Source organism: Panthera uncia, chromosome A2 (genome assembly GCF_023721935.1).
Source record: "Panthera uncia isolate 11264 chromosome A2, Puncia_PCG_1.0, whole genome shotgun sequence".
NCBI classification, from domain to species: Eukaryota; Metazoa; Chordata; class Mammalia; order Carnivora; family Felidae; genus Panthera; species Panthera uncia.
In genome coordinates this window covers 153679336-153693106 of record NC_064816.1, presented here as the reverse complement: position 1 = coordinate 153693106, position 13771 = coordinate 153679336, and the positions used below count along the sequence as shown (strand labels likewise).

At 38.4% G+C, this 13771-nt stretch overlaps 1 protein-coding gene and 1 long non-coding RNA gene across 2 annotated transcripts in view; one reads left to right on the top strand and one right to left on the bottom strand.

Moving 5' to 3' along the window:
• Nucleotides 1-13771, bottom strand: part of CNTNAP2 (contactin associated protein 2) — a 1963583-nt gene that overhangs the window by 1914368 nt on the left and 35444 nt on the right. The gene's annotated exons all lie outside the window — the stretch shown is intronic.
• LOC125930937 (uncharacterized) lies at nt 210-3240 on the top strand. Its single transcript, XR_007460309.1, has 2 exons — nt 210-1875; nt 2121-3240. It is a non-coding gene; the product is annotated as an uncharacterized LOC125930937 (long non-coding RNA).

Sequence of the window (13771 nt, the reverse complement as noted above, 5' to 3'; positions counted from 1 at the left end):
GAGGGAGAGGGAGAGGGAGAGAGAGAGAGAGAGGGAGAGAGAGAGGGAGAGAGGGAGAAAGAGAGGGAGAGAGGGAGGGAGAGGGGGAGAGGGAGAGAGGGAGAGGGGGAGAGGGAGAGAGGGAGAGAGGGAGAGAGGGAGGGAGAGAGGGAGAGAGAGAGGGAGAGAGGGAGGGAGAGAGGGAGGGAGGGAAGGAGGGAGGGAAGGAGAGAGGGAGAGAGGGAGAGAGGGAGAGAGGGAGAGAGGGAGGGAGGGAGAGAGAGGGAGGGAGGGAGGGAGAGAGAGAGAGAGAGAGAGAATCTCAAGCAGAGTCCACACTGAGGGCAGAGCCCGATGTGGGGCTCAACCTCACAGCCCTAGGATCATGACCTGAGCGGAAACCAAGAGTCAGATGCTTAACTGACCTAAGCCTCCCAGGCGCCCCAAGTCCAACTTATTTAATCTAGAACAGACAAAGGCAAATTTGCTCATAAATTATCTAATAATGAAGCAATCACATCAGAATGTAGCTTTCATGAAGCCCAGTAGCTTCTCTGTATTGGTTTTACCTGAAGCTCCAACAGCTTAAAGAGTGTTTGGCAAGCAGTAGGCGTTTCAAATATTTGGACAATGAAATGAATCATAGATATGCCGACAAAGAGCTCTGGTTCATGGAGCATTTCTACTAATGCTCAGGGTATTGGATACTTTAGTTTTCATCCTGTTTACGAGCAGTTTAAGGGCCTTTAGTCTGGCTTTCCAAAGGATGTCTAAATTCTCTAGAAATCTGTATTCCAGTAAAAATGCCAGCCCAAACCCATTCCTATAGTATTCCTAATCTTCTGAAGCAAAATTATCTTTCATTCGTCCATCCTCCTTCTTTATACCTTCAGCCCCCAAACTTAATTACCTTGCATTTTTCTATAGGGACTTAAAGGCAGTATGACCTGCACACCAAGAAGAGACTGATTTATGGTTTTTCATTTCAATTACCACTAAAACATAGGATAGTCTTCAATACTTACAAATGTGAAAACAGACTTATAATGACTGACAGCCAATGTGCCATGTTGATGGGAGATAATGAGCACTAATTCATTATATAATTCATAAATAATTCTTAACTAGGACTTTGTTTCATTCTGAAATGCGAAGGAAGAAGTTTAAATATGTTTTCCTAAAGCATATATTTGCATATACAGTATATACAAATTTCCCCTAGGGTAGCAATAACTGTAGATGTGGAATGTGAGGGAGATTGCATTAGAAGAACCATGAGTCCCGTTAGCTTTTCTGCACACTTTCCATCGCTCCCACTAGGGACATAAGCCAAAGCTGCTAATAGTTAGCATCTATAATCCTACAATAGGGCGACTGCCAGTAATGCAATAAAAGAGAGAGAGAGAGAGAGAGAGAGAGAGAGAGAGAGAAGAGGAAAGAAGGGGGGGAGGGAAGGAGAGGCGAAAGATCAGTTGTAATAATATAGAGAATTCTAACTTAGAATTAAATGAAGGTCATACATTTGGAAAAGAAAAATCAATTAGACACTAACTCTACTCGTCATATAAACCTGGTAGTATTAACTTATCCAATAATTGCATTTCATCCTGAATGTCTCTAAAGTTTTCTTAATATTTTTAGGTCATAATCACTGAGATTCTGTCTCTCTCTCTCTCTTTTTTTTTTTTTTTAATTACTTGCAGAATCTCTACTCAATGGCAACTGAGTTTCACCATAAAGGACAACTAGAGAGGATCATACTTCTCTGACGGCAGGCTCCTATATTATAGTATATTTCAGCCTATCGTATTAAGCTGGTTAATTAAAAGCCAATGTCATCCCCAGCTGAACAGCCCACCCCATCCATTGTCTCACAAAATGGCCCTGTTAAATAAGGTATTAGAGGGCGCCTGGGTGGCGCAGTCGGTTAAGTGTCCGACTTCAGCCAGGTCGCGATCTCGCGGTCCGTGAGTTCGAGCCCCGCGTCAGGCTCTGGGCTGATGGCTCGGAGCCTGGAGCCTGTTTCCGATTCTGTGTCTCCCTCTCTCTCTGCCCCTCCCCCGTTCATGCTCTGTCTCTCTGTGTCCCAAAAATAAATAAAAAACGTTGAAAAAAAAAATTTAAAAAAAAAAAAAAAAAAGGTATTAGATCCAGAAACCTGAAAACAGTGCTTTTACGCCTCAGTTCCTCCAAGACTAATTTGTAGAGTCTTCTCATATCCTGCCCCACATCCACGCCATCCTGTACATTACAGCCGTCCTTCACCTCGACGCATAGATGTCAGTGGCACCCTCTCCCCTAGTTGTAACAACCAAAAGCGTCCCCAAATATGGTCCTAGGTTAGAGCCATTTATTTTTACAAACAAAGAAGTATTTCCAGAAATAAATTGTAAGAAATTCAAGGATGGTGTTTAAAGTGAGAATAAGAATAACATGGGCAGTTAACAGAATACATTTCCAAAGTAAATATATTTTACAGCATAAACTAATAAACTATAGAAACTGAGCATTTTCAAAATTAAAGAAAAAAGAAAGGACAGAGCCAATTTCCAGTTTGTCATTATTAACTTAAGGAACAAGCGATGTAATATAAAATCTGCATTCAGGGCAAATGTAACTAATTAATTTCAGCTTTGTTGCTTATTGGCAAGATGTCAACACAATAGAAATATATCCTTTTAAAAATATGTAAAACATTTAATTAAATATCTTTGTAATAGTATATTAATAAAGTACCAGTTATATATGTTTTATAGTTTTATTTCCATAGCACTTAGGAAAAACATTGTTTTCCTTATATATTAATAGAAATTTTAGCCAGTTCCAAACTCGTGATTATATATGATGAAAAAAAAAAAAACAGGGCAAATTACCTTTTTGATATTAAATGAGGTACAATTCATAAAACTTGTTCATAGCTTTTGAGCTAATGAAAACAAATAAATATTGAAACTATAATGATCATAATTGAAGTTACATTTTTAAATGGATAAATGGAGTAATGCTTACCTGCTTAAAATATATCCTTATTTGTATGAGTGCTTGTTATATGTAATTCATTTTGGTATTTTCCTCTTCTGACAATACTATTCTATCAAGCACCTCTAAAGAACTAATATCAAAGAAATAGGCTCAAGCAAAAAAGAAAATTGAATTTGCTGAAACTACCGAAGGCAATAATTACCCAACTATACTACAAAATATTGTTTTGTCCCATATAGTATTTTTTTCTCTCTCCTTAGTTATTATTTGCCTAGACAGGTTATTTAAAGATAAGAGGGATTTGAGCTTGTCCACTGACAATCAATCAGGAAGCTTTTTAATGGAAAACTACTCACGACAGCAAAGTATAATGGAAAAAAAAAAAAAAAAACCAAAATGGTTCCCCTGTTAAGAAGTGAATATCCACACATATGAAAAACCCTTAATGTCTTCACAAATTGTGTTTCTTGTCAGGTAGTTGTGCTTGCATAGCTCTGGAAATGTTCAGTTCATATTCTGTATAAACCTATACATTATACATTTTTTCTAAAATTAGTGTTTCTAGAAAATTCATGTTTCTAAAATTATTTTCTGTTGATTGCATTAAAATCTGACTCCACCAGAAAAAAAAAAAAAACTACTTAAAAAAAATTAGGGCTTTTTAATTCCATTTTTTGTTTTAATTTGGGGGGAGGGTGTGGGGGGGGGGGGGGGGGGGGGGCAGGGAGGAGAGGGAGGGAGAGAGAGAGAGAGAAAGACCGCATCCCAAGCAGGCTCCACAGTGCCTGCTCTCACAAAACTGTGAGATCATGCCCTGAGCTCAAACCAAGAGTCAGACGCTCAACCGACTGAGTCACCCAGGTACCCCTAATCTCCATTTTTTAATATAACAAATATTTTTCAAACACTTACTATGTGTCAGGTACTATTCTAGGCATATTATCAGTGGAATAAAGAGATAAATATCCCTAACCTGATGTGGCTTACATTTCAATGGCAGGGACAGAAAAAAGATGTTAAGCACAAATAAATTATATATGTTAGAAGGAGCTAAGTTATATAAGAAAAGAAAACGTACAGGAGAGAAAAAGGGCTTGAATGAGTTGTATTTACAAACAGTACAGGTCCCCTTCAGAAGGTGAAGCTTCTGCAGATCATGAGAGGTGGTAAAGGTGCTTGCTCCATGAGGACAGCAGGGAAAGAGTTCTCTTTGCAAGAGTTCTTGCAAGAAGGTCCTGAGGCTCAAACATGCCTGGCGTGTTCAAGGGCCTGGAAGAACATGGCTAGCGTGGCTGGTACTGAGTCAAGAAGAGGAGAATAGTAGGTGATGAGTGAGGAAGTAATGTGGACAGCTATGGAACTCACTGGAAACATGCTGGTTTTTATCACAAATGGATTTTGAGCAGAGGGGTGGGATAATTTGGCTTTTACTTAATGGATAACCAACTGCTGTGTTGAGAATAGTTCTTACTGGAAAAAAAGCTAAAAGCTGGTGAACCACTGAGAAGCTACTGTAATGACCCAGGTGGGAAATAATAACGGCAAGGAGAGGGATGAGGACGTTGATGCAGTAAGAACTGTTTGCACTCTGGCTATATTTTTAGGTAGTGTCACCAGGATTTCCTTGCCCATTAAATGGAGGAACAAGATAAGGAGTGGAGTCAAGGCTGAGGTCAAGTTCTTCGATCAAACAGTTGGAAAAAACAGAACCGCCATAATCTGGGATAGGAAAGCTAAAGATGGGGCACACAGGGGTGGCGTGGGGAAGGTCAACTTCAACCTTCAACCTGAAGGTCAACAGAGGGAAAAAAAATGGCAGTGCCCATCCTCCACGCTGCCTTTAGGCAAGAGTCCCAAGTCTACACCCCCATCCAGACAAGAAATTTGAGCATGTATTTCCAACATCCTATTGCATGTTTTCCCCATAGATAAATCCATAACCACCCCAAATTCTCTACGTCTCAAGAAAAATCCAGTAACTTCCCCTTAAACATGTTCCTCCTCTGGTATTACTACACAGACCGTTAAAAGGGAAATACCGTTGTACCAGCAGGATATTTAGGCATCACCCTAAACTCCTTTCTCTTCCTAACCACACGTATCCAAATTTTTCAATGCCTCTCGAATCTGTGCCCTGTCTTTGTCCTTTCTGCTACAGATGAGCTCTGCACTATTTCTCAACTGAGTCACTGCAGTGGCTCATTAATACCTCAGCACACAACAGCCCCAATGTCATCATCAAGATTATTTCCTTCAACGTTCAGCTAAAGCACTGTTCCTTTATGAGACTCTTTCATAATCCCCCTCATTTTATTTGAATCCGTGTCTCTACGCTCCCACAATACCCAAACGTGCATCCACTATAATACTTGTGGTATTATAAGTAGTAATACTTATTATATAATAATATCATATGCACTAGGTGCTAATTGTATATAGTGTCATTTGCATGTCAATTGTTTAATGTGGGAATAACTCATATTAGAGCTACTGAAATTAACCATACTGGTTTAAGGATCTGAGGTTCGGTTGTGGGGGATATTGAGGAAGGCAAAGAGAAAAAGAACCAGTGGATTGGCTAGTCAAAGAGTTCTGGAAAGTCCCTTCTCTTGTGATTGAGTTCAGAGAGCAGCTGCTGACAACGAGTTATCACTCCCAGCTAAAACTCCCAGCTCCATGCCTGGGAAGAAACCCACAAGATGCCTGATTCATTCTCAATATGTGTCGATAGGAAGCCTATTTCACTGTCCTGCATTCAGATTGCACACATTTGGTGTCTAACTTCTCCTAGCAACCACATCACTTCAAAGCTCCTGTTCCAGATTTGAGCTTTGACTACCAGGCTCAGTCTTTAGGGCCCTTGGGTACCAGGTTAAAGCCTGACAGTCCCTAAACCTTCTCTCTTCCTCCACAGAGAGAACTGCCTTCCAGCTAGCCCCCACGCCCCCACTCTCCACATCCACCTTAATTCTGATCTTATTTAATAAAAATCACCCAACAATGCAAGAGGCTTGGATGAGATACTAGAAGCCACAATATTCTTTTTTCAACTAGTTTAAAAAGGCACTAGTGTAGTGAATTTTCTAGTGCATATGAGTAATGACTGATTTGCAACTGTGCATACATCTACTTTAAGTTTTTTTCAACCATATAATATTTTATTTGCATTATGATTTTAGGTAAGGTCAATGAAGTTAGTATGAGACCTTACCTAATATTAGTACTGATGATTCAATGAAAAAAAAATGGATTTCAGTTTGCAAATAAATTAACTTTTGGAATACAGTCCATCAGAAACTTAGAAACTGATGGATCAAAATGGGAAAATATGTCAATATTCTCTCAAATATTGCTAAGTACATATTGTTTCCAATTGTAAAATCATACACATCCACACACACACACACACACACACACACAAATAATACCTATAATGCTACAGGAAGAGAAGGTTGAATGATTTATTATTATTGTATAATAATAACATTATTGTATAACATTAATAACATACATTAATATGTTAATAACATTATTAATATGCATTAATAATAACATTATTGTATAATAATAACATTAATAATAACATTATTGTATAATAATGACATATGTTGGGAACTGTCATGACCTCATATAGCCTGTCATTATGAATCACACAAATGATACTGTGTAGTCCAAAGGGAAAATACTGTATTATTGCATATTATAACTTGTTAACTTTTGCTTTAAGCTATATATTTTACACTAAATTTTTATTTAATTACATATACTTCCAACATTAATTCATTTTTATGGCATTATAAAGTAGAGGTTTTAATTGGATAGAAGGGATATCTACATTATCTGGAAACCCCACTGGACCATTTAGACATTTCTTACACGAGACTTCCATCGGTTAAAAGTACTGATTAATGGACTGACTTGAAATGTTTAGCTTTAATAATCAAGAGGAAAAAAAAGCTTTGATTACTTTTATAACCTAAATAAAAACTTAGACACAAATTTAAAAGAAAAAGACAATTTTGATAACAGTCTTTTAATAATATGCCTCTAGTCTTTTGCCTGTTTAGTACAAAATATATCTCATGATTCAAGCATGCCACCTTTTGGGAATATTAGTGATTCATAATAAAATTAACATCACTGATTTGAATTAAGAAAACTTCAGTTCTTTTGTGTTTGTGATGAATTAAACATTAAGCATTTTATTCTAAAAGTACATTCTCTGCTTTATTGAACATTGCCAAATTCTCTGAAAAATATCTTAGTAATCATATGTTATGCTTTTCCAAGACACTAAAGAAAAGTTAAAAAAAGAAAAGCTCACACGAATCATAATAGATTTTTCTACTGCTTCACAATTTGGAAGTTTAACAGTAATTATTACACATCATAGTTTTGCAAGGGCATCATATTTAATTCCAAACTATCAATGTTCGCAAGAAGATATACAAAGCCAAAAATACTGTTTTGTAGATTACTAACAGTAATTCTTTGCGTGTGACAGAGCTTCAATTTATAGAGTTCTTTCAAACACACACACACATACACACACACACACACACACACACACACACACACACACGGTACCTTCTCTAAATTATGTAAGAAAAAAATAGCAATTCATCTCTTCAGGATCAAATTTTCTTGGAATGGGTGAAGTATGACCAGAAAATGCCTAGGGATTAAGATTCCGTTTCTTAGTTTGTGTCTAATGAAGTCTTAGAATATATATATGTATAATGTATATACTGTATAATACATACTGTAGGGCAAATGTCACTGAATTTTATAGTTAGAGAAGTCAAACCTTAACAAGAAGGAATTATTCAAGGTATATAACTATGAGCAATTTGGAAAGTCCAACTGGAACTAATTATTGACGCGCCAACTTTAAGGAATTTTATAAAACATGAGAAAACTTAGAGATCCGTTCAGAGCAGACCTTTGTGATAGCAGGACAGGCATCCGTATTCTTAACTCACTGAGAAGACAGCTAAAACTCAAGTTAAATTGTGCGTTTAGGATTCTATACATAGGCGACGCAAATCCTGAACTCTTGGCTAACTGTATTTCCAACAGATCATGTCACCTTAAAATGTAACGCTACTTTTTGTCTAATGTAACAGAGATGCACTGGAAATATTTAGCTGTCAGAATTACATAATAACATCTTGGACTTTAAGATCATTTACAATATGAACGAATGTAAGAATTATAAAACAAGTTTGTAACAGTAAAGTAAAGTAAAGTAAAACAGGTTTGTAAAAGGAAAGTAAAAACAAGACGTGCGTACGTTCAAGTTAGGACGAAGTTACAGCGAGAACTTGGACAGTTTGTTACTGGTCCCTTCCTTTACCCACTAAGTTCCTTAGAGTTACAAAATTTATTCATATAACCCCTTGGCTGCCTGTGCATCTTCCAGCCTATCTCCATCTGTCTCTCTGGAGAGAAAGTACTAGGGGAAGTTAAATGAAAGTCTTTAGTGCCTCGGTAATTTTTACTCACCAACTACTTCTATCACATTAAAAATATTTCCAGGTGGCAAACATACCACATGAGTGTGCATCCAGACTTTCATTCGGGGGAGGAGCACGTGCCGGTCATTGACTACAGTAAAAGGAGCACAGTGTTAAGATGTGCTCTCAGTAACTATTCAGTGGAGAGAGCTGGGTCTGTGGCAGTTCCTTCCCTTGATCGATTCCACTAAACACCAATTAAAAAAAACCTTGGAAGAAAGGAATTCTTAAGTAGCAATGCTTTATACAAATCTGTGGATGAGCTCTCCTTTCGACTCGCCCACCTCTCACAAGTACACTTACAACAGCTTCTTGAATTCAATGATCTTTGAAGAATTGCTGAAGAATGCAAAAAAATAATAACAAAGTCTACACAATCAAGTTAGTTGCCACTGATTATTAGGGAAATGTGAGCGTTTTCATGTTAAGAAGAAGAATGCGGACATAGGGATTCCCAGATATTATTCAAAAGTGTGAATAACTGGGGCGCCCGGGTGACTCAGTCGGTTGGGCGTCCGACTTTGGCTCAGGTCATGTTCTCATGGTCCGTGGTTCAAGCCGCGCGTCGGGCTCTGTGCTGACAGCTCAGAGCCTGGAGCTTGCTTCTGATTCTGTGTCTCCCTCTCTCAGGCCCTCCCCCACTCATGATCTGTCTCACTCTCTCAAAAATAAACAAACATTAAAAAAAAATTTTTTAAGTGCTAATAAAAAACATCCAGGATATAGATGTTTGGAAATTCCATTTCTGTCACCTTTCCCCCTTTTAGTTTATTATTCTACCCCATTGCCTCTACACTAAGAGGCAGCATAATATTAAAAATACTAAAGTTCAGGGATGCCTGGGTGGCTCAGCCAGTTAAGCGTCCAACTTCAGCTCGGGTCATGATCTCGCTGCTCATGAGTTCGAGCCCTGATTCAGGCTCCGTGCTGACAGCTCGGAGCCTGGAGCCTGCTTTGGATTCTGTCTCCATCTCTCTGCCCCTCCCTGCTCACTCTCTGTCTCTGTCTCTGTCTCTCTCTCTCTCTCTCTCTCTCTCTCTCTCTCAAATATAAAATAAGACATAAAATTTAAAAAAAAAAAATACTAAATTTCAAGCCAGAACACTTAGGTTCACTTCTCAGCTTTACCTTTTGTCATTTATGACCTCTCTGCCTAAATGTTTTTAAAAGTTTATTTATTTTGAGAGAGACAGAGAGAGAGCACCCGAGCAGGAGAGAAGCAGAGAGAGAGGGAGAGAGAGAATCCCAAGCAGGCTCCATGCTGTCAGCGCAGAGCCTGACAAAGGGCTCAATCTCACGAACTAAACCATCAGATCATGACCTGAGCGGAAGTCAAGAGCGGGATGCTTAACCAAGTGAGCCATCCAGGTGCCCCCTAAATTTTCTCACTGGCCTAGAATGGCTATACAAGTGCTATAAAGCAGGGAGTACTTTAAAAGGGCAAGAAGAAGTTCGTGAGTAAATAATACTAATTGGAAAGCTGTGATCTCTACCTTACATACATTAATTTTAGCACAGAGAAACTGTTTTGTTTTGTTTTGTTCAGGAAACTCTTTTTTATCTTTATTCCCCAAAGAGTGAAATAGAAGTTTACTTAATTTCAATGTACAGTTTCTCCCACCACATGTAGATCAGTGGTATTTAATCTGTGATCCCCAAAGGTAGCCCAACTATGATCTACAGGATTATATAATGTATTGATGTGCTCTATCAAAAAAAAAAAGGGGGGGGCAGAAATTCTCCATTCTCTTTCCTGTTCTCAGCATGATTCCAGAATATAAGACACAGCACAGAAACCCTTAGACTTTGTCACTTTTGCTTGGAGAACCTGGAACACCTCTGCCCACTTAAGACACGGCTCATCGGGGCCAATCGCAGATTTTTAAGCGAATGTATTTCTGTCCTAGAGGATGTACAAGGAGTTACTCCCCAGGAGCTGACAGCTTCTGGGTTCTAGGATGACTACACAGAAGACAGGAACTTTGTTTCCACTCAATACTGTCCTCTCATGCAATTACTTAACCTTTTTGCTTCTTTTCATCTTAAACGCTATTCCTCGCTGTGAAGTTTCCACGAATATATCCTGCAAATTTGTCAAGGCCTCAAAAATAAGCCTATGACTTGAATTCAATTCAGTTTATTTCAACTCAGCAAGTATCTGTTGTTACCAAGAGTGGCCAGGGCACTCTTAATTCCCGGAATAAAATGCAATGAGAGATAAAAAGGTTCGTGATTCCTAGAAGTTACTCTTCAGTTGAATTAAATTTTCTAGTGCTGGTTTCCTTGAAACATCAGTATAATTTGGGACAACATCTGCAGAGAGCTTTTGGGGAGTCAATTTAGATTTAAATGGCTTAAGCAATAAGATTACTATCCATGATTTAAAAACAAATGTATTTATACTACTTTCCTTAGCTCTGAGAAAGCATAGCATAAAGACGAGTCTAGGCTTCAAGGTTAGCAAAATGTGCGTTAGCATCTCAGCCACGTGACGTGGAGCTCTGCAACTCTGACAAATCACTCAAGCTTTCAAAACCTCAGTTTCCTCATCTGTAAAATGAGAGTACTAAATAACATTTACCATAAAGGTTTGGCGTGGGACTGTGTAACAAATGTTATCTGTTCTCGTTCCTATAAACAACACAAATGACAGTAGAGGACAAAAGCACAGTGTGCAATTCCGACATCCTTAATCTGTAGATCACAGACTTGTAAAGGCAACTGTCTCAATAATAAAGATTCTCCTCTGTTGGCTTTGGAGGAGAGGAATGCCTTCTTCCCAGGTACTTCAGGTCCACAGATGCTATTGACCAGGTGCGGAGAACAGTCCAAAAGATTTCGAGCATCCCTTGGGAAGACCTGAGTAGTGCTCAGAAAATTGATGAAGAGGGTCCAATGGCACCTTCGAGCTGTCAGCCGGATGCCTGCATTCTCTGCCTCACGGTCAGGTGTTTCCTTTCTCTGGCTCAGTGGAACACTCTCGAAAAGCCCAGTGAGATTCTAGGGGCAGAAAGCGTGCACTGATGGAAGCACGGATGAGACCGACTTAACTAAAGAGTGCTGCCAGAATTCAAGCTGTCATCTGAAACTCAATATTGACTTCCCTGTCACCGTGTTAGGAATACCTAAGAGCCGAAACAGAGACTTGGCGGGCTGTTGACCTCATCGTTGCCTGTGCTGTTGCAAAATAATACGTTTTATTCTTCATCAAGTCTTTATTCTTGGTGAGTGTGATGAAATCAGTCCTTGAATCATTAAAAAGAAACACAGTCAATCTAGATAGGTGTCTTGTAAAGTAAAGCAGATTTTGCGTAAGACTAAAGAACAATTAAAATTAAAAACAAAACTGGAGAGAGACAAAGAAACCCTTTCACACCACTCTCATACCAATACGGTGCATCGCAAAAATAAACGCGCTTTATTATTTTACAAGCTCAGACATCATCACATTCTTTCTCCGAACCATCCATTGTAAACTCAGGGCAAAGCTATCTGAGGAAGATTATAAGCCCCCTTTTCAATCACAGTCTCTATGAACAGACATACTGTGCTCAAAACACAAAGCAGAACAAGGAGGCAAAATGAAAAAGAACGATCAGCGTTTTCCAGATTGCTTCTTTTGTAACCATGTCTTATCAATGCAATCTTTAAAACAAAAAGGTGGAATAAACCGAAGAGGTAGGGAAGATCATAAAAAAAAAAAAAAAAAAAAACACCTGAAGTTTAATAATCTGCTGCTTTTCCTCCAGCCACAGAAAACACACTTTGCGAATACATAAAAACATTCTGATAATAGAGATTATCACCGCTATGTATTATTCATGGAGCAGCGAATTCACACCATGCCTCCACGTCGAGTAAATCAAACTAACCATAAGGAACTAACTTCAAAGTACACCGTCGTTTTGGTCTCCAAAGTAATAAAGATCCAGACGCTTCCCTTTTAGGGTATTTGTTCTGCACAATTTAGAAAGTGGGTAGTCTCTCCCCTTCATTAGGCCCTCCACGTGAGACAGCCTAAATCAGAGGCTCCAGAAGTACAGATTTCTTTGCACTGATCGCCTCAGATGTTTAGAAGCGTTTCTACGCTAGTGGTTTCATCAACCTTCTGCCACCTAATCCACCCAGTTCCTTCACAGCTGTGCTACGGCGTTTCCGCGTTCGTTACAGTTCGACTACATTTTCCAAAGAAACCACCCTCCAGACGTTCTTCAGCTGGAAGACTGATACACTAAGCATCGGCACATTTACTAAAAATATGGGAAACCCTTACTTGTATGTATCCTAGTCCACAGTGAAGGGCATTCCTTTATGTCCTAGCTCAACAGAACTCTGGGCAGGAACATGTAGTTGTACTTAATTTTTTTTTTTTTTTTTTGCTAATTATTTTTTTTTTTCTTGCTAACAACATCATGGAAACAAAGTGAAGCGTTTTAAGATCCTAAGTTACGAAAACGTTACCGTAATGAAACAGCGAAATAAACAAACAGCAATATAAAGCCCATCATGTTAAACGTTTCCGTCATTTCTGAAACGGGAAGAGGAAGAAAATACGGCTCGATGTTGCCGTGGTGAAGATAAATGCGCAATGCAAAAAAATCGTATGAAGCGAAGGTTCGAGATCAATTCTGCCAGAAAGAATCGATTAAGGTATTTCCATTTTGATGGGATTTATGGCACGTGAAGTTGTGCCTGAAAAAGTCAGGAAACAAATCACGAAATGTGTATTTTTATGTTGAAGTGTTGATGTGTTCTGTTATATGGCCTGTGTGGGAACTCTCTGATGGGCTTTGATATAATAATTTAACTTAGATAATAATGGTGAAATGGAAGCTCTAAATGTGAAAGGGGGTTCCTTCTGAAGCCAACCACTATGAACATTACTATTAAATATTATACTGGAGGTCTTAAAGCAACTATGACAAGAAAAAAAGCAGGACTATAAAGGTGATGTAGTAACAAGTGATATAGATAGAACTAAAATTTTCAAAAAAAAGAAATAAAAATCTATATATTAAATTAATAAATAAAAATCTCTAACGTTTATATATAAAACAATAACCACTAGAGAGACGTACTCAAGAGAACCTTTTGAAAGTATGGAAAAATATACTCCACAAATATCAACAACATATGAAGAGTGTTTCTCTCCATCAAACCAAGAGTCTATTAGAAAATAATTGTTGCAACAGACTGCAACAATCACAAAATGGAGAATTCTGAAAGCAAAAAATAGAGGCAGAAATCTGCATGTACAAATATAAGGAGATACCCTTAACTAAGAGGGTAAGTTA